Source organism: Puma concolor, chromosome A1 (genome assembly GCF_028749965.1).
Source record: "Puma concolor isolate L17-30 chromosome A1, mPumCon1.1.hap2, whole genome shotgun sequence".
Taxonomy (NCBI): Eukaryota; Metazoa; Chordata; class Mammalia; order Carnivora; family Felidae; genus Puma; species Puma concolor.
Genome location: NC_141667.1, coordinates 28,334,329 through 28,359,921, shown reverse-complemented (window position 1 = coordinate 28,359,921; position 25,593 = coordinate 28,334,329). Strand labels below are relative to the sequence as shown.

General features: G+C 41.6%; 1 protein-coding gene across 4 annotated transcripts in view; it reads left to right on the top strand.

The window, feature by feature from the left end:
• PRLR (prolactin receptor) overlaps positions 1–25,593 on the top strand; it is a 166,793-nt gene that overhangs the window by 116,129 nt on the left and 25,071 nt on the right. For all 4 annotated transcript variants that reach the window (XM_025924319.2, XM_086676933.1, XM_086676926.1 and 1 more), the window contains one exon: positions 1,402–1,463. The gene's annotated coding sequence lies outside the window, so the exon portion shown is untranslated. The remainder of the gene's footprint in view (positions 1–1,401; positions 1,464–25,593) is intronic.

Here is a 25,593-nt window from a genome sequence, read left to right as displayed (position 1 = left end):
CTCAGTGGCCCGCTTGTCACGTCCTCCTCCATCAGCTGGATCAGCATGGAGAGTATTCAGCACTTAATTCCTCGAAGGATATTCCTAAGGGTTCTGAATTTTGAAGAAATAAAAATTATTTGAAGGCATTATTTGGTCTGCTACTCTAGCTAGACTGTTTTATCAAGGAACGTGCAAGACAGGATCGGGCACTAAATTAGGAATTGCTGTCCAAACACCAAAGCAAATTTTAAAAAGTGCAGACACGTATGGGCCAATTTTGTATCCAAGTCCTGAAATCGTTTTTGTTATCACAGTGGTACAACTAGCAGTTGTCACCTTGTGCCCCACAGACTGAGGCCAGTCAGTTTCAAGAGTTTAAAATGTCCTATATAAAACCCAGGGCCAGATATATTGGAAGGAGCAAGGTGGGAACCGTGATCCGTGATGGGCATAGTCTAAATGGGACAAGCCCATACCTGACAGCCCAATGATCAACTTTGTCCTCACCAAAAGTTAGTCACACTTTGAAAAGCATTCTTCAGCCAGTGCTCCTGTGTTCCATGAGATAGAATCAAACCTGAGCTTCATGTTGGAGTGGCCAAATGCCCAAAGTCAGCCATGGCTGTGATGGGACTTGTGAATAAATTTTACTCAAGGTCTCTAGGACCAAATTTCATAAAACCTATCCCAATTAGGATGACTGTCAAAATTTGAGTAAGACCTAAAGATTAGATAGTGGTGCTGTATCAGTGTTAATTTTCTGATTTTAATCATTACACTGTTAAGGTAAGAGAATACCCTTATTCTTGGGAAAACACACTGACATATTTAGGGGTTAAGCGGCACCATGACTGAGGTGCCTGGCTGGCTCACTTGGTCAAGCATCTGACTCTTGATTTCATTCAGTTCAGGTGATGATCTCACACTTCACGAATTTGAGCCCCACACTGGGCTCTGCGCTGATGGTGCAGAGCCTGCTTGGGATTCTCTCTCTCTCTCTCTCTCTCTCTCTCTGCCCTGCTCTCTCTCTTTCTCTCTCAAAAGAAACAAATAACTTTTAAAAACTTTTTGAAAAGGGGTCTCATGACTGCAACTTATTCTCAAGTGATTCAGAAAAAGTAATAATTTGTGTATGCGGAGACAAAAGAATAAGTTAAATGTGGTAAAATATTTAACTGTTAGGGTATCTGAGTGAAAGGTTTATGGGCTTTTACTTTTTTATGATTTTTGCAACTTTTCTGTACGTTTCAAATTACTTCATAATAAAGTTGCCAAAAAACTAATTGCAAAAAACTAGGGCTGTCGTCTGCCTGTCACTGAAGTGCAGTGATGGTGGTCAAGCTGGGGCCATAGATTGAGTCAGAAATGATGTCTCCTCTTCTGTCATCCTTAAATAAGATGAGTCATTTTCTCTTTCAGCTAAAGAACTCTTCTATTCATGGAGGTGAAAACTAAGGAAGGTTTCCACATGAACCCTGAAGGTAAGGGGAACTTGATCACGTGTCCTTCTGTCACATCACCCATCGGTCCTGCTGTCCATTTCAACCAGGGCAGGGACTCACGTATCTTGGCTCACAGAGCAAATAATTCCAAAACAGTCATCATCTACATGGTCTCATGCTGCTGTTCTCAAAGACCCTTTAATCTTCTGAGCCTGTCCTGCTCAGAGAAACCTTCTCTTTTTCTAAAGGAATATACCAAAACTCTCATATCTTTTATTAGAGATTTTTATTTTCTTCTTCTGTTTTCTGTACTTGAGAGATTTTCAACAATAACTGTGTTACTTTGAAAATCAGGAAAAAGAAATATTATTCTTGTTTTCCCAAGCAGCTCTACATAAATTCTTGCCATAGCTTTCTGTGCCCCTCTTAGCCCCTTAGTATGGTCACTGCTGCATGTCTCCTCCCTCCCACCTCAATGACAGACTTCATGGAAAGACTTATATGTGCCAGGCCCTGGATCTTCTCCACCTACCATTAGCAAGGGAAATCATTTCATGGCCCAATGGCCCCCTGAGTCCCAGGCACAATCTGCTGGCTTGGATCTCACAAGCTACTGGTTGCCTCTCCCCACCTACAATATCCTATTGCCATTTTGGCATCGGAATTAGGTAGACGTATTTAACTCACATTTTCCCTCTTCATCCCAATTCAAATACCATGCCCTTATTCCATCTCCTTAGGATACCAGGCCCAGCTGACAAATCCATCATATTAAGTATTAAGACTCCATTTTACATATGGAGAAACCAAGCCATATGGCTTGCCTCTGTATCTACTACAGTAAAATGGGATCTAGACCCACTGAGACCAACGTGACTGTGTAACCCTGAGAATGCACTCTTGTCTTTCAGAGGAAGTTAAAGACTCTTGAAGATGTGAAACTGGGCCATTCGTAGAAGAAACTTGTGGCCAAAATTGTCCTAGGATTTCCTGAGACCACCTCAGGATATTTACTAGTTTTCCAACATTGAAAAAGTGATAGCCCTTTGAAAGTCATATGACATTTCACTGTCAAAAACCAAGCCTGAGCTTTCCATTTGGGCCAAAAGTTCTCAACTTGAGCACTGTTAAAATTCTGGGGCAGATAATTCTTTGTCATGGAGGCTGTTCTGTTCATCCCTGAGATCTCAGCAGCATCCCTAACCTCTAGATGCCACTAGGACACCAACCCCACCCTGCTTGTAACAATCAACAATGTCCCCAGATATTCCCTAAGGTTCCAGGGAGGACAAAATGTCCCCCCTAGTGATGATAATAAAATAACACTTCTAGACATTACCAAATGTCCCCTGGGTAGGGGCAGGGGGAAGCACAGTCTGCCCCATGGAGAACCACCACTGTAGTTACCTCAGCCCAGCGAGAACTTCTGCTTTTCATACAAATGGACTGAAATTCATAGTATCTGGAATAAAATTAGCAAAGACTTGCAGAAGGACTGCCATGAGTTGTCAGAATGAATGCTGTGGCACAACAGGACCCTATGCCATAATGTACCCTGCCTGGGAGTATGTGATGACATTGCAGCTGGTGAATCAACCTAGCCAGACAACCAGCCTCTATGTGTTTCTACTTTCTGGGTTTCTGCCCCTTGAGGCCAAATGCCTCATAGGATTTGTTTGAGTGAAACACAAGCAAAGGAGAACAGGGTAACACTGAATAATGTGAGTAGTCCTTCCATTCATGAGGGCAAAGAGATCCAGAAAAAGCACTGTGTAATCTTAACTGTGTTGCAAAGCACCAGGGGATTTGGCTGCTATTTTTTATTTTATAGACCACATTATTGCACTAAAGATTTAGTGATCTCCAGTGATTTCATAAAGTTTGATATTTTTCAACAAGTAGAAACCCATTCTTGGCAGTGGTTTGATGGGAAATCCCTTTTTCCATTCCTCAAAGAGTGTAGAGCAAGTGAGGCTGTGGCCGCAGATTTACCCATGGTACCACGTGGTGAACCAAGGCCCCAAGAATAAATCCCGAAGTACAAGTATTGGAATACAGTCTTCCTGCTCATCTCCAAGCATGCCTCTTTTTTCCCTGGCTGTTCTCCGTCCCCCACACCCACCTCTCTTTATCCTCCATCATTTATCCCACTGAGTGTTTGGTTTGAAAGGTTACCTCTGCTACCCATGAGTATCTGTGAAAACAGAGGCAAGAATCTAAGAACAGTTGCATGGTTGTCCAAGAAAAGCAGAAATACGGCTCAGTTTCAGGGTGAGAAGAACATCCAGAAAGCAATGTTCTTAAAGGAATCCAGGGAGAAAAATCTCTCTAAAAGAGAGATTGCAGTTCCTGGCCAGGATTCCACCAAAAGTGCCACGGTCCATTTTGTGGCCTTTAATCTGGTTTTTGGTCTCTTTACCTTAATTATTAACCCTTCAGTCTTGTCCCAATGTGATCATTCCCTAACAAGCTCTCCCTAGCAACCTCCTCCCAAGGGTGGAACAGAACGTCACTCTGACTGGCATGCCAGGTTCTTTTGCAAGAGCTTGGCATCCTCTGGGCTCTCCCCATTCCATCTCTCCCACATCCAGCCTTTTCCCAAGCTCCCATCTGCACAACTCTGGCCTGATTGCAGTGATGGAGGTATTGAACTCCAGCCCACTGTGTCCAGTACACTAGCCATTAGCCACATGCAGCAATTTACATGTAAATTCTTTGAAAATAACTTTTAAAACTCAGTTCCTCAGTCACACTGGCTACATTTCAAATGCTCAATAGCCACATACTCCTCTAGCCTGAGGTTGTTACTGGCAATGGGGAGTTCTGGAGAAGAAGCCTAAAATTACCAGTTGTGTAGGGAGGGATAGAAAAGAGTACAAGGAACAAAATTCCAAAGGGGAAATGAAGGGGGACCAAAGGAAAACTGGATATCCTTTGCCAAAGGCCCAAACCTAACCAAATATACATCTACTCCATCACAAAGCTCTCTATGTTGACAGCTTTGGGTCCTGCTTCCTTCATTTTATGGCCCCTGGATTCTGTGGGCTCCTTTTGAAGCAAGAGACAAAAGCAAAGGGGAAAATGTAACCAGCAGTGTCTGCCATGCCCAGTTATACCCAGAGCTGTGGATAAGAAGGAGGGGCTTTCTACCCCTCATCCCTGAAGCAACCTCCCCAGAGAAGCCCCCTGTTTCCTCCACCAGGTCACATCTTCCCACTGTTGGCTTGCATGACACCTGCAGAACTCCCTTAATACTTGTGTCAAGTACATGTAAGTTTTACTAGCTTCTCTCCACTACCAGACTAAGTACTAAGGGGGTTGTTTGAGCAAAACACCATGTTCTCAGGGCCCTGCCCATGCCTGTTGCACCATAGATGCTCAGTGAATATTTGTTGAAAGATGGATTGATGAGTGGATGGGTGGATGGATAAATGGATGGGTGAGTGTTCTAGCCACTACACTAGGTATACCCTGCCTTTTTCTGAAAATGCATTAAAAAGGGCTGAATCTTGGTTTTCCTTCTTCCTCCCCATTCTCACTTACTGGGTCTGTCCTGCGAGTATTTATTGTTCCACCCCCAATCCCAGCCTAATTCAAGGACCTTGGCCATTAAATCTTTGATTGGACAAGTGAGTTTTTGTTAAGAAAGGGCTTCTTCTGAGGGAAGCTGAGTAAAGGGGAAAGAAGAAAAAAGAGTGAATATAAGCCGCTAAGAGAGACAAGTAATTATCTTGCTGCATCAGTAGCTCACGTGTTTTGAATGAAGAAGCAGGTTTGAAAGAACATATTGTACATGACTGACAAGGGTGGATTTAATCCAGTACAAATGGGATGTGCTTGTATAAGGATGGACCAAAGTGAGGGGAGATAAGGGGACTTGGGGACTGGTAGTGGTTTCAAGAGGTGGCAGAGATGCTCTGACTTTCTGACAACAGGCAAGGAGGTGGGGCTTTAACCCTTGCACCCATCTGCTGCCCCACCTCCCCACCACCCTTTGAACTTCCAGATCCTCCTACTTTACATACCAAGGATGACCAGAAGCTGAGGGGCCAAGGTAAAACAAGTGCCCAGCTTCTGAGAGAACCCTACTGAACTTCTTAAACCACCTGAATAAGATGACCCCACCCTTCTCTGAGGCTCTGAAAGAGTTTTCCCATGAAATTGCCTTTCAACAACTTGTCAGAAGCTTAATGGCAAATAAAATATCCCTGGGTATTTTAAATAACCCTCAGGTGGACACAGTAATGGACTTCAGAGAAGTGGAGAGAATTCTTAAAAACAAAGGAACAGGCTGTGGGACATCAGGAACTATTGTGGGGTGCCTGGATGGCTCCATCAGTTGAGCATCTGACTCTTGATATTGGCTCAGGTCATGGTCCCGGGATCATGAGATAGAGCCCCTCATGGGGCTCTGTGCTGAGCATGGAGCCTGCTTGAGATTCTCTCTCTCTCTGCCCCTCTCCCACTCACACATGCACCAGTACAGGGTCTCTCTCTCTCCTGTCTCTCCCTCTCTCTGTCTCTCTCTCTCTCAAAAATAAATAAATAAACATTTTCAAAAAGTTGAAAAAAAAAGAACTATTGCAATCACTCTTTACTGTTTGGTGGGAGACAGGGCTCATGCTCAACCACACACACTAACACAGGGAGATTGGCTGTCAGCAGCTGCTGAAACTTTTGCCACAATGCAAATAAGCCATTTCTGTATTCCCCAAGTGGGGACCTTTTCCATGTATTTACACCATGAAAGGACAGGTTTTTATTAGGAGATTGTTTTTGTGGTATTAAAATTTTTTATTGAGACTTTTCCCCCCTCAATTATAAAAGTAATAACTTTTTTGGTTGTTTGTTTTTAATTTTATTTTTTATTTTTTAAAATTTACATCCAAATTAGTTAGCATATAGTGAAACAATGATTTCAGGAGTAGACTCCTTAATGCCCCTTACCCATTTAGCCCATCTCCCCCCCTACAACCCCGCCAGTAACCCTCAGTTTGTTCTCCATATTTATGAGTCTCTTCTGTTTTGTCCCCCTCCCTGTTTTTATATTATTTTTGTTTCCCTTCCCTTATGTTCATCTGTTTTGTCTCTTAAAGTCCTCATATGAGTGAAGTCATACGATTTTTGTCTTTCTGGGGCCAATTTCACTTAGCATAATACCCTCCGGTTCCATCCACGTAGTTGCAAATGGCAGTATTTCATTCTTTTTTGATTTCCAAGTAATACTCCATTGTGTATGTATGTGTGTGTGTGTACACCACATTTTCTTTATCCATTCATCCATCGATGGACATTTGGGCTCTTTCCATACTTTGGCTATTGTTGGTAGTGCTGCTATAAAGATGGAGGTGCATGTGTCCCTTCAAAACAACATACCTGTATCCCTTGGATAAATACCTAGTAGTGCAATTGCTGGGTTGCAGGGTAGTTCTATTTTTAATTTTTTGAGGAACCTCCAGACTTTTCCAGAGTGGCTGCACCAGTTTGCATTCCCACCAGCAGACATTCACAGAGCTTCAAAGAAAAGGCTGGATTATAATGGGGTCTTTTAGGCAGTCTTCAGAAATGCATTCCAGAAATCCAGGTGTTTATCAGCCCCTCTGCTTAGGCAAACCCATGGAAAACATCCCAAGCCATTTATATTTTGACTTGTAAATAAATTGGCAGTTAACATAACTTTGAGTGTCAGCAAAGCAGCAAACTTCCCTTTCAAATCATGTTGTTCTTGTGGTAATATTAAAATTAATTTCTGTCTCTAATGGTGAGTTGAGAAGCATGGGAATGCAACAATATGTCTGCCAGGCCAAGGATGACAATCATTGTGGATAATCTTCCAAGAAGAGTGTTACAAAGAAAATGAGAAATTGACTAACCTTTTGAATATTGACTTCTTAATCTTTTTTTCCCTTTGGTGGTCTCAGAGAGGGTTGTCTGGAAGACATAACATCAATTATATGTTGTGCCGTGAGGTGATGTTACTATTGTAAAGTGGTGAGTCAGCAATGACTTACCAGGTTCTGCCAGGCCAAGGTCATGGTGGCCAGGTATGCAGATATTTGCACAGGCCCACTCTACCTCTGTGAGCAAATACATTGGTACAGGAAGCCTAGCAACCAATTGAGAGCTAGACCTACTGTTTGTTATGCTAATGGTATGGTAAACTTATTAAGAAATATATGGAGAGATCCTTTTATAATTGACAATGGCACTCGCTTCTTAAGATGTTAAGCATATTTTAGCAGATTTTTCTTTTTTTTTTTTTTTTTTTTTAATTTTTTTTTTTTCAACGTTTTTTATTTATTTTTGGGACAGAGAGAGACAGAGCATGAACGGGGGACGGGCAGAGAGAGAGGGAGACACAGAATCGGAAACAGGCTCCAGGCTCCGAGCCATCAGCCCAGAGCCTGACGCGGGGCTCGAACTCACGGACCGCGAGATCGTGACCTGGCTGAAGTCGGACGCTTAACCGACTGCGCCACCCAGGCGCCCCTTTAGCAGATTTTTCTAAGTGCAGCTGTCTTACTTTGGGATACAGAAACGCATCAGTATTCAAAGCTCACTTATAAAGCAACCACATCTTTGTTAGCTTTGTTACCCATCCGTCTTTGAGTTCAAATTAATACACATGAACAGCTTCATTGGAAGAATCAGTAGGGTCTCATATCTCTCAGTAATGGGAAGGGCTTGTTGATTAATGGGAAGAACATGTTGCAGAGCTCAAGGTCAAGTGCTTTTTCAGTGGCTCTGTGAATTAAATAATGTATTATATGTGGCCTTATAAACTATTTGGTCAGTCATCCAACAAGTGCTGTTGAACACCTGTGAACATACAAATGTGACAGTGTGAGGGAGCTAAAAATGTAGAGGAAGCAAGACAGGTTACTCTGAGACTTTGATGATGGTATTCACGATGGATCAGCCGTAGGCCAGATGTCAGAGATTTCCCACTTATTTGTAGGCCTGCTGCTTGGTTATAATATAGTAGCTGCCATCTATACATCTATACAATATAGTAGTTGTATATTATTTGTTGTATAGCTGCCATCTATACATCTGTACAATATAGTAGTTGTATATTATTTGTTGTATATATTAGTTGTATAGTAGATGTATACATCTATACAATATAGTAGCTACCATCTCAGTCACTACAATGCCCAGCCTCTTTGTATCTTGGAAGCTTAATAACCAAGGGTTTACTTGTCACCCAAGTCACAGTTCATTGGGCATCAGCAGGGGATGCAGGATCCTTCCATCTATTGGCTATGCTTGGCTCTTAGGACCTTTAAGTCCTTAATTTCATCTTCCTCTGGCCAGTAATGGGTGAGAGAAAGAGAGAGAATGAATGAGCAAGTGAGAATGTGTGGAAAGTTTTAAATACCAGGACAAGATTAGAAGTACATCACTTCTGCTCACTTTCAGACGCCACAACTCAGTCACCTGATCCCACCTAATTACAAGGGCTTCAATGAGGTGATCTTTAACTATGTGCCCAGAAAGAAAAGGAGAATCAAATTTCTGATGGACAGCAGAAGTTTTTATCATTCCTGGGAATGGTCTTCCAGGATTCTGAGATGGTAGGGAAAAGTAAATAAAGAGGAAAAATGCTTTCACACAATCTTGGGAATTTCTTCTTAGGCATGTTAACTTTCTCAGGTATGCACACAGCCTACTGTCAATGCTTTAAAGATTCTCCCATCAGGCACTTGACCAATGCACTTCATCTTTCCAAGCCTCAGTTGCCCCATATAGAAAAGTGAGAGGTTGGGTCCGAATCTTTTTAAGCCCTTTTTCCTTTCATATCCAAAATTCTAGAACTTCTGCTATCCATTTTCTCCTGAGACAAATAAGCAGGGAGGCAGGAAGCCAATGCCACTAGGGCAATAATTTATTTTTTATTTTAACTTTAATTTCTGTTCTTACTTCCCAAGCCCGGGTTTCTAGAAATTAAAATGTATATAATAGGGGCACCTGGGTGGCTCAGTAGTTAAGCATCTGACTTTGGCTCAGGTCATGACCTCACCGTTCATGAGTTTGAGCCCTGCTTCGGGTGAGCTTGAGCCCCAGTCTGACCTCTGCGCTGACAGTGCAGAGCCTGCATGGGATTCTATCCCTCTCTCTCTGCCCCTCACTCACTTGCAACCGCTCTCAAAAAAAAATTTTATATATATATATATATATATATATATATATATATATATATAGACAAGGTTGTTACCAATATAATAGTGATTTTTTATGGCAAAATAAAGTTGTTTTGTGTGTGGGTGAATAGCACATTCACACACACGTATATAACACACACAAAGGTTCCTCTGTGAAAAAATAATCTTCTTTGAACAGTCTTGAAAAACATATTCTCCTCCTACTCTCCTGCCCTGTGTTAGTCAGTTTTGTAGTGATAACATACCATACTATTTCAGTGGCTTACAACAACATTTGCTTTTTGCTCACTTTATGTAAAAACAGAGGATCCGCTGTGGGCTGGCAGTGGCTGTGCTAGGATGGGATGGACTCGGCTAGGCTTATCTAGGTTCCACCTGTCTTCTCATTCTAGAACCCAGACTGAGGGAGTAGCCACTATCTGGGACATCCTGAGGGCATGTGGAGAACAAGAACAAGAAGGCCTAAGCCAAATCATGCAATTGTTTAAGACTTCTGTTCACACAGCAAAAACAATTACAACCATTCACGTTCCATTGACCAAAGCTTTCCACATGGCATTGAAATGGGATGTGTGTTCCTCCCACAGGATATACGATTATGTTCAATGACAATGGATGGCAACATGCAATCCTGTGACTGTGAGAGAGAAAATATTTGAGGATTATAATCCAGTCTGCTTATACTCCCACTACCTCCATTGAAGTTCTAAATGCAACACTTTTCATGGAGACGAAACCACTGTACCTCCCTCCTTCTGTGGTGGAAAGTTCTTGGGTTAGAGACAGTTAGGAGGGAGAAGCCATCAGCCCCAGGGAAATACAGGGATTAGCTAGTCCTCATTATAGGCTGGCACTGTTTTAAGCTCATTGCCAAAAGTGACTCATCTGATCTTCATAACGGCTTTATGAAGTCGGTCCTAGTATTATTCCCATTTTACAGAAGAGGAAACTAAGGCACAAAGAAGTTAAGTAAGTTGCCTGTGAACACACATCTCGTCAGTGGCAGAAACAGGATTCCAACCCAGATGTTCTGGCTCCAAAATCCCTGCTTGTAAACACAATGAAGGGAAGAGAAATGGATGGTTCCGACGCCATGGGTGAGCTGGTTGCTAGTAAGCTATGCTTTTAGGGGAGACATAATAATAATGTCTGAAAGAGACAGACATTATTTCAGTAAGACATTGCAAGTATGTTTTTCAAAACATACCAAAAAACTGGACATTCTCGGATCATTGGGATATGGGCCACTGTCCTAGGCACCATCCTGCATAATCTCTTCTCTCATGGAGTATACACATTAGTGGAGGGAGACACACTATTGACAAATAGCTAAGGAAAAAATATCATAGGTCATATGATGTTAAGTGCCATGGAAAACAATTAAGCGGGACCAGGGACTGAAGAATACAGAGCAGTGCTGGAGATGGATTGCAATTTAAAGATTGTGGTCAGTGCAAACCTTGCTAATGTGACATTTGAACAATGGTACAAAAGAAGGAAGGGAGATCAGTGTTTGATGAATGAATAAATGAATGCTCAAGCAGATCTAGCTATCCCCATGAGCCTTAAAAAAAAAAAAAAAAAGGATTATTTATTACTTTACATACCCACCCAAGCTATCCTCTCCCCTGGTGTAACTCAAGCTCCTCTTCTCTCTCAACTGGCTGTGGCAACACCCATCCCACCAAAGGATTTCCTACAGGACAGAAGGGGATATTGGGAATATGCAGAGGTCATTGTTCACATTGTTCTGGGGTGGTGGGGGGGTGGGGAGGGTAAGATGAGAGGAGAGGGGTTGATTTAGGTTGTTGTTAGTACATCTAATATTGCATCTCAGAGAAGGCTGAGCATATTTTGCTCAACGAGGTAGTGAGCCAGATACAAAAACAGACGGAGCTAATAGAATTACTGATCAATGAGCAAATGAGAGAGTGCGAAGACTTTGGTGGTGTGCAGAGATTAACCTGACTAATATCAAGACTGCAAAAGAAGAGTATTTGCTTTCCTGCTCTCCCTCTCTCTAGGAATGAGAGGGGTCCAATCAGGAGGAGCCAGGACGTACAAAGCAACCATCCCCCCAAGAACTTTTAAGAAGTTCCAGGGGCACCTGGTGGCTCAGAGGTTAAGTGTCCCACTCTTGGTTTGGGCTCAGGTCATGATCTCCCAGTTGGTAGGTTCGAGCCCTGCATCAGGCTCTGCACTGACAGAGTGAAGCTTGCTTGGGATTTTCTCTTTCCCTTTCTTTCTCTGCCACTCCCTTGCTCATGCTCTCTCTTTCAAAATAAATAAACTTAAAAATTAAAACCAAGTTCCTTATGTGGTCCTAATGGAAATCCTGGATTGAAAACCACTGATTTCTGTGTAGCAGCTATATAAAACACAATCCACAATTTATGGTGTTTTTTTTTTTAAACGTTATTAGTTGATAGATGATCTCAAAAGAAACTAATTACCGTGAAAATCAGGCCAACGTTTTCCACCATCTGTCCAAAGCGTGCCCTTGTTGGGGAGGATTGCAACTCACCCACATGTTATTCTTGCCTTCAATCCAAGCAGGCTGCGCAAACACAAGCCTCCCTCCAGTCAGAGATGCTGCTGGGATGCTGTAGCCAGTGAGTGGAAGTGGTGTAAGCGATGCCTCCAGCCATGGGGATGCATTCAGAGCTCTGCTTATTTTTTTTTTTAATATTCACTTATTTTTGAGAAAAAGAGAGTGCATGTGGGAGAGGCAGAGAGAGAGAAGGAGACAGAGGATCTGAGTCATGCTCCTCGCACTGACAGCAGAGATCCCAATGCGGGGCTCAAACTCACAAACCCTGAGATCATGACCTGAAATCGGCTGAAATTGGATGCTCAGCTGACTGAGCCACCCAGGTGTCCCCAGCGTTCTGCTTTATTAAAGGGACTCCAGTGCAAAGGCACATGCAGGACAGGTGGCAGTTTACAGGCGGCAGGAGCCAGAAGAGCTTTCTACCAAAGCCCCTGTATGTGATACCAATCCAGGGTCCACTCCAGCTTAGACAAACGCAGCCTCTGCGGATCATCTGCCTCTCATAGCATGGCACACGCCTCCTGCTGGATGCGTCTTCATAGAGCACAGTCTTCACCAACTTCTCCCCGGGTGGCACCTCTGGGAGTCCTGGGAGAGGAGGGAGGGAGGGCATCTGTAATCAGAGGTGGTGGGCATTTTATATCGGTCTCTGTATTTTCTAATAGCTTTCACACAGCCATGATGTTCTGACTAAACTGCTGGGCTTTCATGGGATGGTCGTTTTATGTAAAACTAGTTCTCTTGTGGCAAGTTCCAGAAGTTTCCCACCAAAGGATGTCTCACAATAGGGAATAAGATGGAAAACTGAGAAATGATAAAATGTGAACTGGATAATTGCAGTGATAAAAAATAATAATAATGGATGGTCACGTGAGCAAGGACCTTGCTATGGAAGTTCACAAGCAAATGTGTAAATATATGTTGTCTGGGCTCTGGACAGATAAACATGTGGGCACACGTTTGCATGCCTTCGTTTCCCACACTCAGACCGGGGTTCCCGAGCACTACTTCTCCAGCTTTGCGGGTCTGCCTCAAAGAGCCGCTGCCACGTTCTCCTTAAAGCTTCTTCCCTCCTCTCTCAAAGACAGAAGACTAAGCTGGCTCCACATCTGGTGTTTGATAACACTAACATAGGACCCGTTCTCTTGTATGCAAAGTGTCATCCCATATCTTGGATTCACTTATTCATTCTACAGGCAGTCACTGGCTGTTGACTTTGAGCAAAGTTTACATAACGGTCTTAATCTTGAGCCTTAATCTCCACCTCCTGATGCTCTCCCCACCCTACACAAAGTATGTCTTCTGGTTTCCAAACTAAATGTTGGCATTCTGTATTGGAAAGATGAGCGGGACTCCTGGAAATCAAAGCGTACCTATGGGGTTCTCTCCCTGTTATTTTAGCCCCAGGCCATGTAACCCGGGTGGAACAGCACGTAAAGAGACCTGGCGGGCAGAGAACCCCAACCAGGCAGACCCCAAAGGAGGCACCTAATACATTTCCTAACGCTAAAAACAATGGATCAATGCATGTAAAATTTGTTCCCAAGAAGTAAATCTTTTTACATTTTTAGGACAAGAGAGACATTTGAAATTTAATTTGCATTCAAGTCAGGAGATGTGGCAGGCAGTGTCCTAACCATTTATGGTGGCAGACTCAAAATGAGGGGGGAAGGCAAGAGGATCTGAGGTGCTCAGAGCTTCCTGACCATCGGAGACTTGTTTTTTTTTTTAATTTCCTGTATTCTTGTTCAAAGTTTCTTCTTAGAGTTAATAAACTCAAAACTGTTGAGACTTGACATTGATTCGTATCTGTACAACATTCTTAATTGTGAAAATACTCTTTACTGGGTATCTAGTAAGCTCAGAAAAATACAGCAAATGGATGATACTTTTTGTTCTAATTTTTTCTTAGTGTAAAATGTAAATATATAAGAATGTAAATATTCAGAATAAGTTACTTGAAACACATTTTACCCAACAAAACTCATCAGGTAATTTGTTCTTATTTACTATTCACTATTTACTATTTTTTTCATTGTTCCATCCAATTTATATGCTGCAAAATTGTGGGCTTTTTCTATTTCATCCCTTTTTGGTAAATAAGGTAAATATATCCATTTAAAATCAGGAGCTTCATCAAATTTTATTTTCTAATTTCTTATGTCTTTTATTCAGTGCATTTAAACCAACCAACCAAAAAAAATAAAATAAAACCAGTTCACCCATTTTTCCCACCCCCACCCCTCCACCTCTGGCAACCACCAATCTGTTCTCTACATCTAGGAGCTTAATTTTATAGATACAGATAGATGAAAGATATTTTTTTTTAGATTCCATATATAAGAGAGATCACACGGTATTTGCCTTGCCATGTGAGTTTTGATCAGTCTTAACAAAATCCACAGTTTGCCAAAGCCTGGAACAACTCAAATATCCATCAAGTGGAGAATGAATAAATAAATTTATTTATGGTCTTTCATTCAATATGACATTAGGGAAGATAAATGAGATGCAGTGAAAATGAATTTTGTAAAATGACAAAAATTATAAAATTTTGTAAATTTTGTAAAAGGGTAAGTCATTCAGCATTGTGGAATTAAAGAAATTAAAGAAGCCAGACACACAAGCTCAGAAAATGCATGTTGTGTGATTCCAATTCTATAAAGTACAAAAGTAGGCAAAAGTCAACTGTGGTGTTAGAAGTCAGAGGAATGGTTTCTGTTGAATGGGTAGAGATTGGGAGGAGACGCTAAGGGGGCCTTCTGGGGTGCTATTAGTGGTCTATTTGTTAACCTGGTTATACCATGGGCATATTCACTTTGCAATAATTAATTGAAGAGAATACTTATGATTTGGGCAAATCTTATGTGTGACAGTCTTTAAAGAAATCCAAATCTTGAATTGGGCCCTACTTGTATCCATCAAGAATTGAGCTTGCCATAGCTACGTAGGTCCTCAGAACAACTGCCTAGCATGATGATCCATTTCTAGAGTCAGGGGAAGTGAGTCAAAATTCTGAATAGAACACTGGGACAATAGTGGCAGATGAGGCAGGCCAGGTTGGGTACTGCACTCAGGGGATCACCAGGTTTTGGGGAGCAAGTCCCACAGAGCGGTAGAGCTGAAATCCCTGGCATTCAAGATTGGTTCAGGGGCTAAGTAGGGCAGAATATGCAGATGGTGAGTACACAGTAGGTCTACTAGTGGATAGACAATGGGGAGTGGTGCATTGGGAACTGAGAGCTGTTATTTTTAACTCTCAGGGGCCACATGGCCTCCCCTCCTATGGTTCACCCTTTCCACTCTGGACAGTGGAATCAGCCCACACTGTGGGAGTGTGGCCCTGATTTTCCATCCAGGGAGAGTAGGTCTTGTTTCTTAGAAAGGCAAGCTGTGAGGCCTAAATTTCTAGACTTTTTTTTTTCCAACTGTTGGCGTGTGTAGAAGAGACTTGGCTTAATGGAAGAGGGTGATGAAGGGAAGCTTTCAGAAAACATGGCCTGGACAGCATCAGCATTGATGCAGAACAAAAATGAGGAAGAAGGGAGATTTTGTGGAGATCATACCACCGTGGGACATAGCATTGTGGGAAAGTATATTTGAATAAGATAATCGGAGGTGGGAGAGCATGAAGATGGGGTGGGGCATGGTCTTTGAGGATTCAGAAGCAAGGCAGCTGGTCATGGACAGCTGTGGCTGACTTCCCACAAACCTGCTCTTCATTTCCAAATCTTGAACTTTTATTTTTATTTTTATTTTTTGAGGGTTTTTTTAAATATAATTTATTGACAAGTTGGCTAACATACAGTGTATACAGTGTGCTTTTGGTTTTAGGGATAGATTCTCGTGATTCATTGCTTACATACAACACCCGGTACTCATCCCAACAAGTGCCCTCCTCAACGCCCATCACCCATTTTTCCCTTTCCCCCGCCCCACTTCATCAACCCTCAGTTTGTTCTCTGTATTTCAGAGTCTCTTATGATTTGTCTCCCTCTGTTTGAAACTATTTTTTCCCCTTCCCTTCCCCCATGGTCTTCTGTTAAGTTTCTCAAGTTCCACATATGAATGAAAACATATGATATCTGTCTTTCTCTGACTGATTTATTTCACTTAGCATAATACCCTCCAGTTCCATCCACGTTGTTGCAAATGGCAGGATTTATTCTTTCTCATTGCCAAGTAGTATTCCATTGTATATATAAACCACATATTCTTTTTTTTTCAATATATGAAGTTTATTGTCAAACTGGTTTCCATACAACACCCAGTGCTCATCCCAAAAGGTGCCCTCCTTAATACCCATCACCCACCCTCCCCTCCCTCCCACCCCCCATCAACCCTCAGTTTGTTCTCAGTTTTTAAGAGTCTCTTATGCTTTGGCTCTCTCCCACTCTAACCTCTTTTTTTTTTTTCCTTCCCCTCCCCCATGGGTTTCTGTTAAGTTTCTCAGGATCCACATAAGAGTGAAACCATATGGTATCTGTCTTTCTCTGTATGGCTTATTTCACTTAGCATAACACTCTCCAGTTCCATCCGTGTTGCTACAAAGGGCCATATTTCATTCTTTCTCATTGCCACATAGTACTCCATTGTGTATATAAACCACAATTTCTTTATCCATTCATCAGTTGATGGACATTTAGGCTCTTTCCATAATTTGGCTACTGTTGAGAGTGCTGCTATGAACATTGGGGTACAAGTGCCCCTATGCATCAGTACTCCTGTATCCCTTGGGTAAATTCCTAGCAGTGCTATTGCTGGGTCATAGGGTAGGGCTATTTTTAATTTTTTGAGGAACCTCCACACTGTTTTCCAGAGTGGCTGCACCAATTTGCATTCCCACCAACAGTGCAAGAGGGTTCCCGTTTCTCCACATCCTTTCCAGCATCTATAGTCTCCTGATTTGTTCATTTTGGCCACTCTGACTGACGTGAGGTGGTATCTGAGTGTGGTTTTGATTTGTATTTCCCTGATGAGGAGCAACGTTAAGCATCTTTTCATGTGCCTGTTGGCCATCCGGATGTCTTCTTTAGAGAAGTGTCTATTCATGTTTTCTGCCCATTTCTTCACTGGGTTATTTGCTTTTCGGGTGTGGAGTTTGGTGAGCTCTTTATAGATTTTGGATACTAGCCCTTTGTCCGATATGTCATTTGCAAATATCTTTTCCCATTCCGTTGTTTGCCTTTTAGTTTTGTTGGTTGTTTCCTTTGCTGTGCAGAAGCTTTTTATCTTCATAAGGTCCCAGTAATTCATTTTTTCTTTTAATTCCCTTGCCTTTAGGGATGTGTCAAGTAAGAAATTGCTACGGCTGAGGTCAGAGAGGTCTTTTCCTGCTTTCTCCTCTAGGGTTTTGATGGTTTCCTGTCTCACATTCAGGTCCTTTATCCATTTTGAGTTTATTTTTGTGAATGGTGTGAGAAAGTGGTCTAGTTTCAATCTTCTGCATGTTGCTGTCCAGTTCTCCCAGCACCATTTGTTAAAGAGACTGTCTTTTTTCCATTGGATATTCTTTCCTGCTTTGTCAAAGATTAGTTGGCCATACGTTTGTGGGTCTAGTTCTGGGGTTTCTATTCTATTCCATTGGTCTATGTGTCTGTTTTTGTGCCAATAGCATGCTGTCTTGATGATTAAAGCTTTGTAGTAGAGGCTAAAGTCTGGGATTGTGATGCCTCCTGCTTTGGTCTTCTTCTTCAAAATTACTTTGGCTATTCAGGGCTTTTTGTGGTTCCATATGAATTTTAGGATTGCTTGTTCTAGTTTCGAGAAGAATGCTGGTGCAATTTTGATTGGGATTGCATTGAATGTGTAGATAGCTTTGGGTAGTATTGACATTTTGACAATATTTATTCTTGTCCATGAGCACGGAATGTTTTTCTATTTCTTTATATCTTCTTCAATTTCCTTCATAAGCTTTCTATAGTTTTCAGCATACAGATCTTTTACATCTTTGGTTAGATTTATTCCTAGGTATTTTATGCTTCTTGAAAACCACATATTCTTTATCCATTCATCAGTTGATGGACATTTGGGCTCTTTCCATAATTTGGCTATTGTTGATAGCACTGCTATAAACATTGGGGGTACATGTGCCCCTATGATCAGCATTCCTGTATCCTTTGGATAAATTTAGTAGTGCTATTGCTGGGTCATAGGGTAATTCTATTTTTAGTTTTTTGAGAAAACTCCACACTGTTTTTCAGAGCAACTGCACCACTTTGCATTCCCACCAACAGTGCAAGAGGGTTCCCGTTTCTCCACATCTTCACCAACATCTGTTTCCTGAATTCTTAATTTTAGCCACTCTGACTGGTGTGAGGTGGTATCTCAATGTGATTTTGATTTATATTTCCCTGATGATGAGTGATGGTGAGCATGTTTTCATGTGTCTTTTGGCCATCTGGATGTCTTCTTTGGAAAAGTGTGTATTCATATCTTCTGCCCATTTCTTCACTGAATTATTTGTTTTTCAGGTGTTGAGTTTGGTAAGTTCTTTTTAGATTTTGGTTACTAACCCTTTATCCGATATGTCATTTGCAAATATCTTCTCCCGTTCCATCAGTTGCCTTTTAGTTTTGTTGATTGTTCTCTTTGCTGTGCAGGAACTTTTTACCTTGATGAGATCCCAGTAGTTCATTTTTGCTTCTATTTCCCTTGTCTTTGGAGACTTGTCAAGCAAGAAATTGCTGCAGCCGAAGGCAAAGAGGTTGCTTTCTCCTCCAGGGTTTTGATGGTTTCCTGTCTCACATTTAGGTCTTTCATTCATTTTGAGTTTATTTTTGTGTATGGTGTAAGGAAGTTGTCCAGTTTCATTCTTCTGCATGTTGCTGTCCAATTCTCCCAGCACCATTTGCTAAAGAGACTGTCTTTTTTTCCGTTGGATATTCTTTCCTACTTTGTTAAAAATCAGTTGGCCATACCTCTGTGGGTCCAATTCTGGGTTTTCTTTTCTGTTCCATTGATCTATGCGTCTGTTTTTATGCTAATACCATACTGTCTTGATGATTACAGCTTTGTAGTAGAGGCTAAAATCCAGGATTGTGATGCCTCCCACTTGGTTTTCTTTTTCAACATTACTTTGGTTATTTGGGGTCTTTTAGGTTCCATACAAATTTTAGGATTGTTTGTTCTAGCTTTGAGAAGAATGCCAGTGTAATTTGGAGAGGAATGCATTGAATGTATAGATTGCTTTGGGTAGTATTGACATTTTAACAATATTTGTTCTTCCAATCCATAAGCATGGGATGTTTTTCCATTTCTTTGTGTCTTCCTCAATTTCTTTCATAAGTTTATTCTAAAGTTTTCATCATACAGATCTTTTACATCTTTGGTTAGGTTTATTCCCAGGTATTTTATGGCTTTTGTTGCAATTGAAAATGGGATCAATTTCTTGATTTCTCTTTCTGTTGTTTCATTATTGATGTATAGAAATGCTACCGATTTCTGTATATTGATTTTGTATCCTGTGACTTTGCTGAGTTCATGTATCAGTTCTGGCAGCTTTTCAGTGGAATCTTTCAGGTTTTCCATGTAGAGTAGCATGTCATCTGCAAAAAGTGAAAGTTTGACTTCTTCTTTGCCAATTTAGATGCTTTTTTATTTCATTTTGTTGTCTGATTGCTGACACCAGGACTTCCAACACTATGTTAAACAACAGTGGTGAAAGTGGACATCCCTGTCCTGTTCCTGAGGAAAGCTCTCATTTTTTCCCCCATTGAGGATGACACCAGCCATGGCCTTTTCATATATGGCTTTTATGATGTTAAGGTATGTTCCTTCTATCCCAACTTTCTTGAAGGTTTTTGTTAAGAAAGGATGCTGTATTTTGTCAAATGCTTTTTCTGCATCTATTGACAGGATCACATCGTTGTTATCCTTTCTTCTATTAATGTGATGTATACATTGATTGATTTGTGAATATCAAACCAGCTATCCAGACCAGGAATGAATCCCACTTGATCATGGTGAATAATTCTTTTAATATGCTGTTGAATTTGATCTGCTAGTATCTTGTTGAGAATTTTTGCATCCATATTCATCACGGGCATTGGCCTGTAATTCTCCTTTGTAGTGGGATCTCTGTCTTGTTTGGGAATCAAGGTAGTGCTGGTTTCATAGTATGGGTCTGGAAGCTTTTCCTTCCATATCTATTTTTTGGAACAGCCTGAGAAGGATAGGTATTAACTCTGCTTTAAATGCCTTGTAGAATTCCCCTGGGAAGCCATCTGCCAGGACTTTTATTTGTTGGGAGATTTTTGATAACCAATTCAATTTCTTCACTGGTTATGGGTCTTTCCAAATTTTCTATTTCTTCCAATTGATTTTGGTAGTGTGTGGGTGTCTAAGAATTAGTCCATTTTTTCCAGATTTTCCAGTCTGTTAGCATATAATTTTTCATAGTATTCTCCAATAATTGTTTGCATTTCTGTGGTGTTGGTTATGATCTGTCCTCTTTCATCTGTGATTTTACCTATTTGGGTTCTCTCTCTTTTTGAGAAGTCTGGCTAGGGGGTTATCAATTTTGCTTATTTTTTCAAGAAACCAGCTCTTAGATTCATTGATCTGTTCTATTGTTTTTTTGGAGTCCCTATTGTTTATTTATGCTCTAATCTTTATTATTTCTCTTCTTCTACTGGCCTTGTGGTTTCTTTGCTGTTCTTCTATTTCCTTTAGTTGTGCTGTTAGGTTTTATATTTGGGATTTTTCTTGTTTCTTGAGATAGGCCTGGATTGCAATGTATTTTCCTCTAAGGACTGCCTTTGCTGCATCCCAAAGGGTTTGGACCATCATGTTTTCATTTTCATTTGTTTCCATATATTTTTTTAATTTCTTCATTAATTTCCTGGTTGACCCACTTATTCTTTAGTAGGATGTTCTTTAACCTCCATGCATTTGGAAGTTTTCCAAATTTTTTCTTCTGGTTGATTTCAAATTTTGTACCATTGTGATGTGAAAATATGCATGGTCTGATCTCAATTCTTTTATATTTATTGAGAGATGTTTTTGACCCAGTATATGGGTACCCAGTATATGATATACCTTGGAGAATGTTCCATGTGTACTCAAGAAGAATGTGTAGTCTGCTGCTTTTGGATGAAAAGCTTTTGTTCTGAATATGTCAAGTCCATCTGGTCCAGTGTATCATTCAAGGCCACTATTTCTTTATTGATTTTCTGCCTATATTATCTGTCCATTGTTGTAAGTGGAGTATTAAAGCCCCCTGCAATTACCATACTCTTATCAATAAGATTGCTTATGTTTGATTAATATATTTGGGTATTTAACGTGGGGGGGGCATAAATATTTACAATTGTTAGCTCTTCTTGATTATCAGACCCCATAAATATAATATAATGCCCTTCTTCATCTCTTGCTACAGTCTTTACTTTAAAATCTAGTTTGTCTGATATAAGCATGGCTACTCCAGCTTTCTTTTGACTTCCAGGAGCATGATAGATGGTTCTCCATCCCTTCACTTTCAATCTGAAGGTGTCCTCAGGTCTAAAATGGGTCTCTTGTACACAGCATATAGATAGGTCTCATTTTTTTATCCATTCTGATACCCTATATCTTTTGATTGGAGCATTTAGTTTATTTAACATTCAGAGTTACTATTCAAAGATAGGGATTTAGTGTCACTGTGTTATTTCATGCTTGTGGTGATGTCTCTGGTCCTTTGTAGTCTTTGCAGTGTTCCACTCACAGACTCCCCCTTAGTATCTTTTGCAGAGCTGGTTTAGTGGTCATGAACTCCTTCAGTTTTTGTTCATCTGGGAAATTCTTTATCTTTCCTATTCTGAATGACAGCCTTGCTGGATAAAGGATCTTGGCTCCCTGTTTTTTCTATTCAGCACATTGAATATTTCCTGCCACTCCCTTCTGGCCTGCCAAGTTTCAATGGACAGGTCTGCTAGTACTCTTACGTGTCTACCTTTGTAGGTTAAGGCCAGTTTGTCCCTAACTGCTTTCAGAATTCCCTCTTTCTCTTTGTATTTTGCCCGTTTCACTATGCTATGCTGTGGAGAAAACTTAATCCTGTTAAATCTGAAGGGAGTTCTCTGTGCCTCCTGGATTTGGATGTCTGCTTCCTTCTCCAGGTTAGGGAAGTTCTCAGCTGTCATTTGTTCAAGTAAACCTTCTGCCCCTTTTTCTCTCTTCTTATTCTTCTGGAACTCCTATGATACAGATATTATTACGTTTCATTGAAACACTTAGTTCTCTAATTCTCCCCTCATGGTCTAGTATTTTCTTATCTCTCTTTTTCTCGGCTTTATCATTTTCCATAATTTTAAACTTCTATTTTACTTATTCTCCCCTCTGCTTCCTCCATGCTTGCTGTCACTGCATCTAGTTAATTTTGCACCTCATTTACAGCATTTTTAATTCATTATGATTATTTCTTAGTTCCTTGATCTCTGCTGTCTTCTATACTTTTTTCAAGCCCAGCTATTAATCTTACGACTATTGTTCTAAATTCTTGCTCAGATATATTGTTTATATCTGTTTTGAGCAATTCTCTAGCTGTCATTTCTTCCTGGAATTTCTTTTGAGGAGGTGTATTTTGATTTGTTCATTGAAGTAACCCTGGAAAAAACATTTTTAAGGTGGGGGGGATGGAAGAAGCCTTATCCCATACAAAGAGAGTAATGACAGGGATGAGAAAAAAGAAAAGAAAAAAAATTAACCAAGCAGAAAATCAGAGAAACTATATGGCTTAATCCACAGAGAGAGAGAGAAAAATAAAGAAGAAGGAAATACAGAAGAGGTGTAAAAAGAATAGATTAAAAATGTCTCCTTAAACAAACCAACAACCAGAATAAACAGACTAGAGAAGGGAAGAAATAAGAGGAAGAAAAGGAAGAAATAAATATATATTTTTATGGATTTATATATATAATTGACCAAGAATCAAATCAGAAAATGCAAATCACTGGACCGATATCTGATGGTTTCTTGGAATCGGTGGCAGTGCTGGTCTGGAGAAGGGGCCATCTGGTTCAGTCAGTGTCAGTCTTGCTCCAGTAGATAAGCAGTTACCAGGCACAGAGGGGCATGGCTTGGTGTAGGTGGGTCCCGCCTCCACTGTGGGCCCATTGTCCATTCCCTGAAGCCCCACCTTGTTGGTGATAGGGAGAAAAATGACAACACCCCAGTCTCTCCTCCCCAGACTGGGTGTCCCAAACCACTCTGTTCAGACCATCCTCACAGTGCCCCAGTTTTTTCTGCTCCACAGTCTCCCAAGCCTCCCAAGCTCTCAGATGGGATTCAAACCCCAGTGTCTTAAAGGATCCCCCTCTGTGTGCCCTGTTCCTGGGGTTGCGCCACTCTGCCCAGCCAGCTGACAAAGGGCCTCTGGTTCCTCACAGTGCCATGTGCAGCACAGTTCTTTCCATGTCTAGAAGGATCCTGCTCCGCGTGCCCTGGTTCCATCCTAGACAGCCAGATGACAAAGAGCCTCTGGCTGGCGGGTGCCTGGAGGGTCTTTTGTCCTTGGAGCGGCTATTTGCTTTCTTCCCACAGCACAGAGAGGATTGTTGTCTCTAACCGCACCTCAGACTGGCTACAGAGCCCGAGGCTGGCTCCCCTTCTCCCCAGGTGCACGAATAGGCAGCTGGCGCCAGTCCAGAGAAAGCCCCACGGTTAAAAATTGGTTCTTTGCCTGTTTTTTTCTGTTTCCCAGTCCATGGTTTTTTTCTCTTGTCCAAATACAATCCTATATTTCCACAGCCTCTCTTTCCCCTCCTTTTGTCTCTCCACAGAAGGGGATCCCTTCCCTCCGTTCTTATGCCGCCCTTTTTATCTCCACCAGTTTGAAATCACGTACCTCTGGCCCGCCACGTTGTCCCTGTGGGCCCTTGGAGATGTTTCTGTCACTCTGTAGCCCGGATTCCTGGAATTCCAAGTCTTCTGGCCTCAATACTGCTGTGTTTGAGGGACAAGGGAACTTCAGGTCCCAATACTTCTCTGCCATGTTGACTCCTCTTTCCAAGTCTTGCATTTTTAAACCACAGTCACACCTAGGGAGCTAGTGAAGAATGAAGCCAGTATAATTGTCTTTGAACTGACGTATGGGGCTGATGTTTTCCTGTTTGGAATGCATCCATGTATTTGGAGCAATTTGCCCCTGTAACCGTCTCTAAAAGCAGGCTGTGGACCCTCTTTGGGTGTTCCAGCCCCAGTTGGGATCCATGAGGAGGTCCTTGATCAAGATCTCGCTTGCAGTGGGGGCTGGGAATGGGTGCATGGGAGGGTGGCTCAGAGAAACAAAAAAACAAATTTATCCCTAGACTAACATCTACCAGACATAAAAGTATACGTAGTTCTGGAAAAAACACAGTATGTGAGCAGGGTTAACATTAGGCATGGCTCCCTTAGGTTAGCAGCTGTGATTTCCTTGCCATGTGAAGGTGTGCTGTCCCCACTGTGTTTGCCCTGCTGGGAATAAGGTGTAGGATGAGTTGAGAAATTACTGATGAAGCACAGTGACAACACCGCTAAGAGTCTGTCTGATTCCCTGGCGTGGGGATTTCAGGGCAGCAAAAAGTGAGTGGTGGCTACTAACCAGATTCCAAGACAGCTGAGGAAATCCCAGAGGAAATGAGTTTGTTTGTTTGTTTGTTTGCTTGCTTTTCAGTTCGTAAAATACTTCCTGAAAGCATTTTTATAGAAAGACTTTATTTAAGAGAGTTTCTTTGAGCCTGGACCAGCACATGGAAGTATGAGCATTGGCAATATCTGCTCCTACCCGCCCCCACCTTGCCCTCCCCATCCAGTCATTTCTTTTGCAAATCACTTGGAGCCTTGACTTGGCAGAGCTGTCCAGACAGCATCTGACCTTGCCTAAAAATTGTGATTTATAGCATGCTGATCTCAAGCATTTTAATGCAGTGCCCCCAAAGAGCAGAGAAGTCTCAATAAAAGGATATTCTAGAACTTCTTCAGTCAGTGGGCCAAATCCCATCCCCAAGCCAGGATGAGATAGATCATCAGACCTCTAAGACAAAAGAACTCTTCCAGGGCTATATGGACCTATTGAAGCTGGATTTGTGAGAGCAAAGTATTGTGAGAGCACAAGTAGGCCCCGCAGCCTGACCGTCCTGGCTCCATGCCTGCTCGGGGCGTGGCGTGCTGCTCCCTGCCATAGAAGGAGGAATTACTGCACTGTCCGTCACAGACTGTCTGCAAATAAAGCTGATTCTCAGAGGCGCTCAGATTTACTACATTTCACTCTCCCAATGGCATGTGACTGACCATGTGTTACCCCTGTCTGTACTTCAGTGTCCTCACTTGTTAAAAGGGGAGGTAATAGTCTGTGCCACTCATGGGGCTGCTGTGAAGGCTAGATGAGGTGCAAATGATTACAACACTTAGCACAGTGACTGTCCTCCAGACATGATAGGCATGATTATTCCCATCATGAGCCTCTAACCACTTGATTTAAATTAAATGGCCT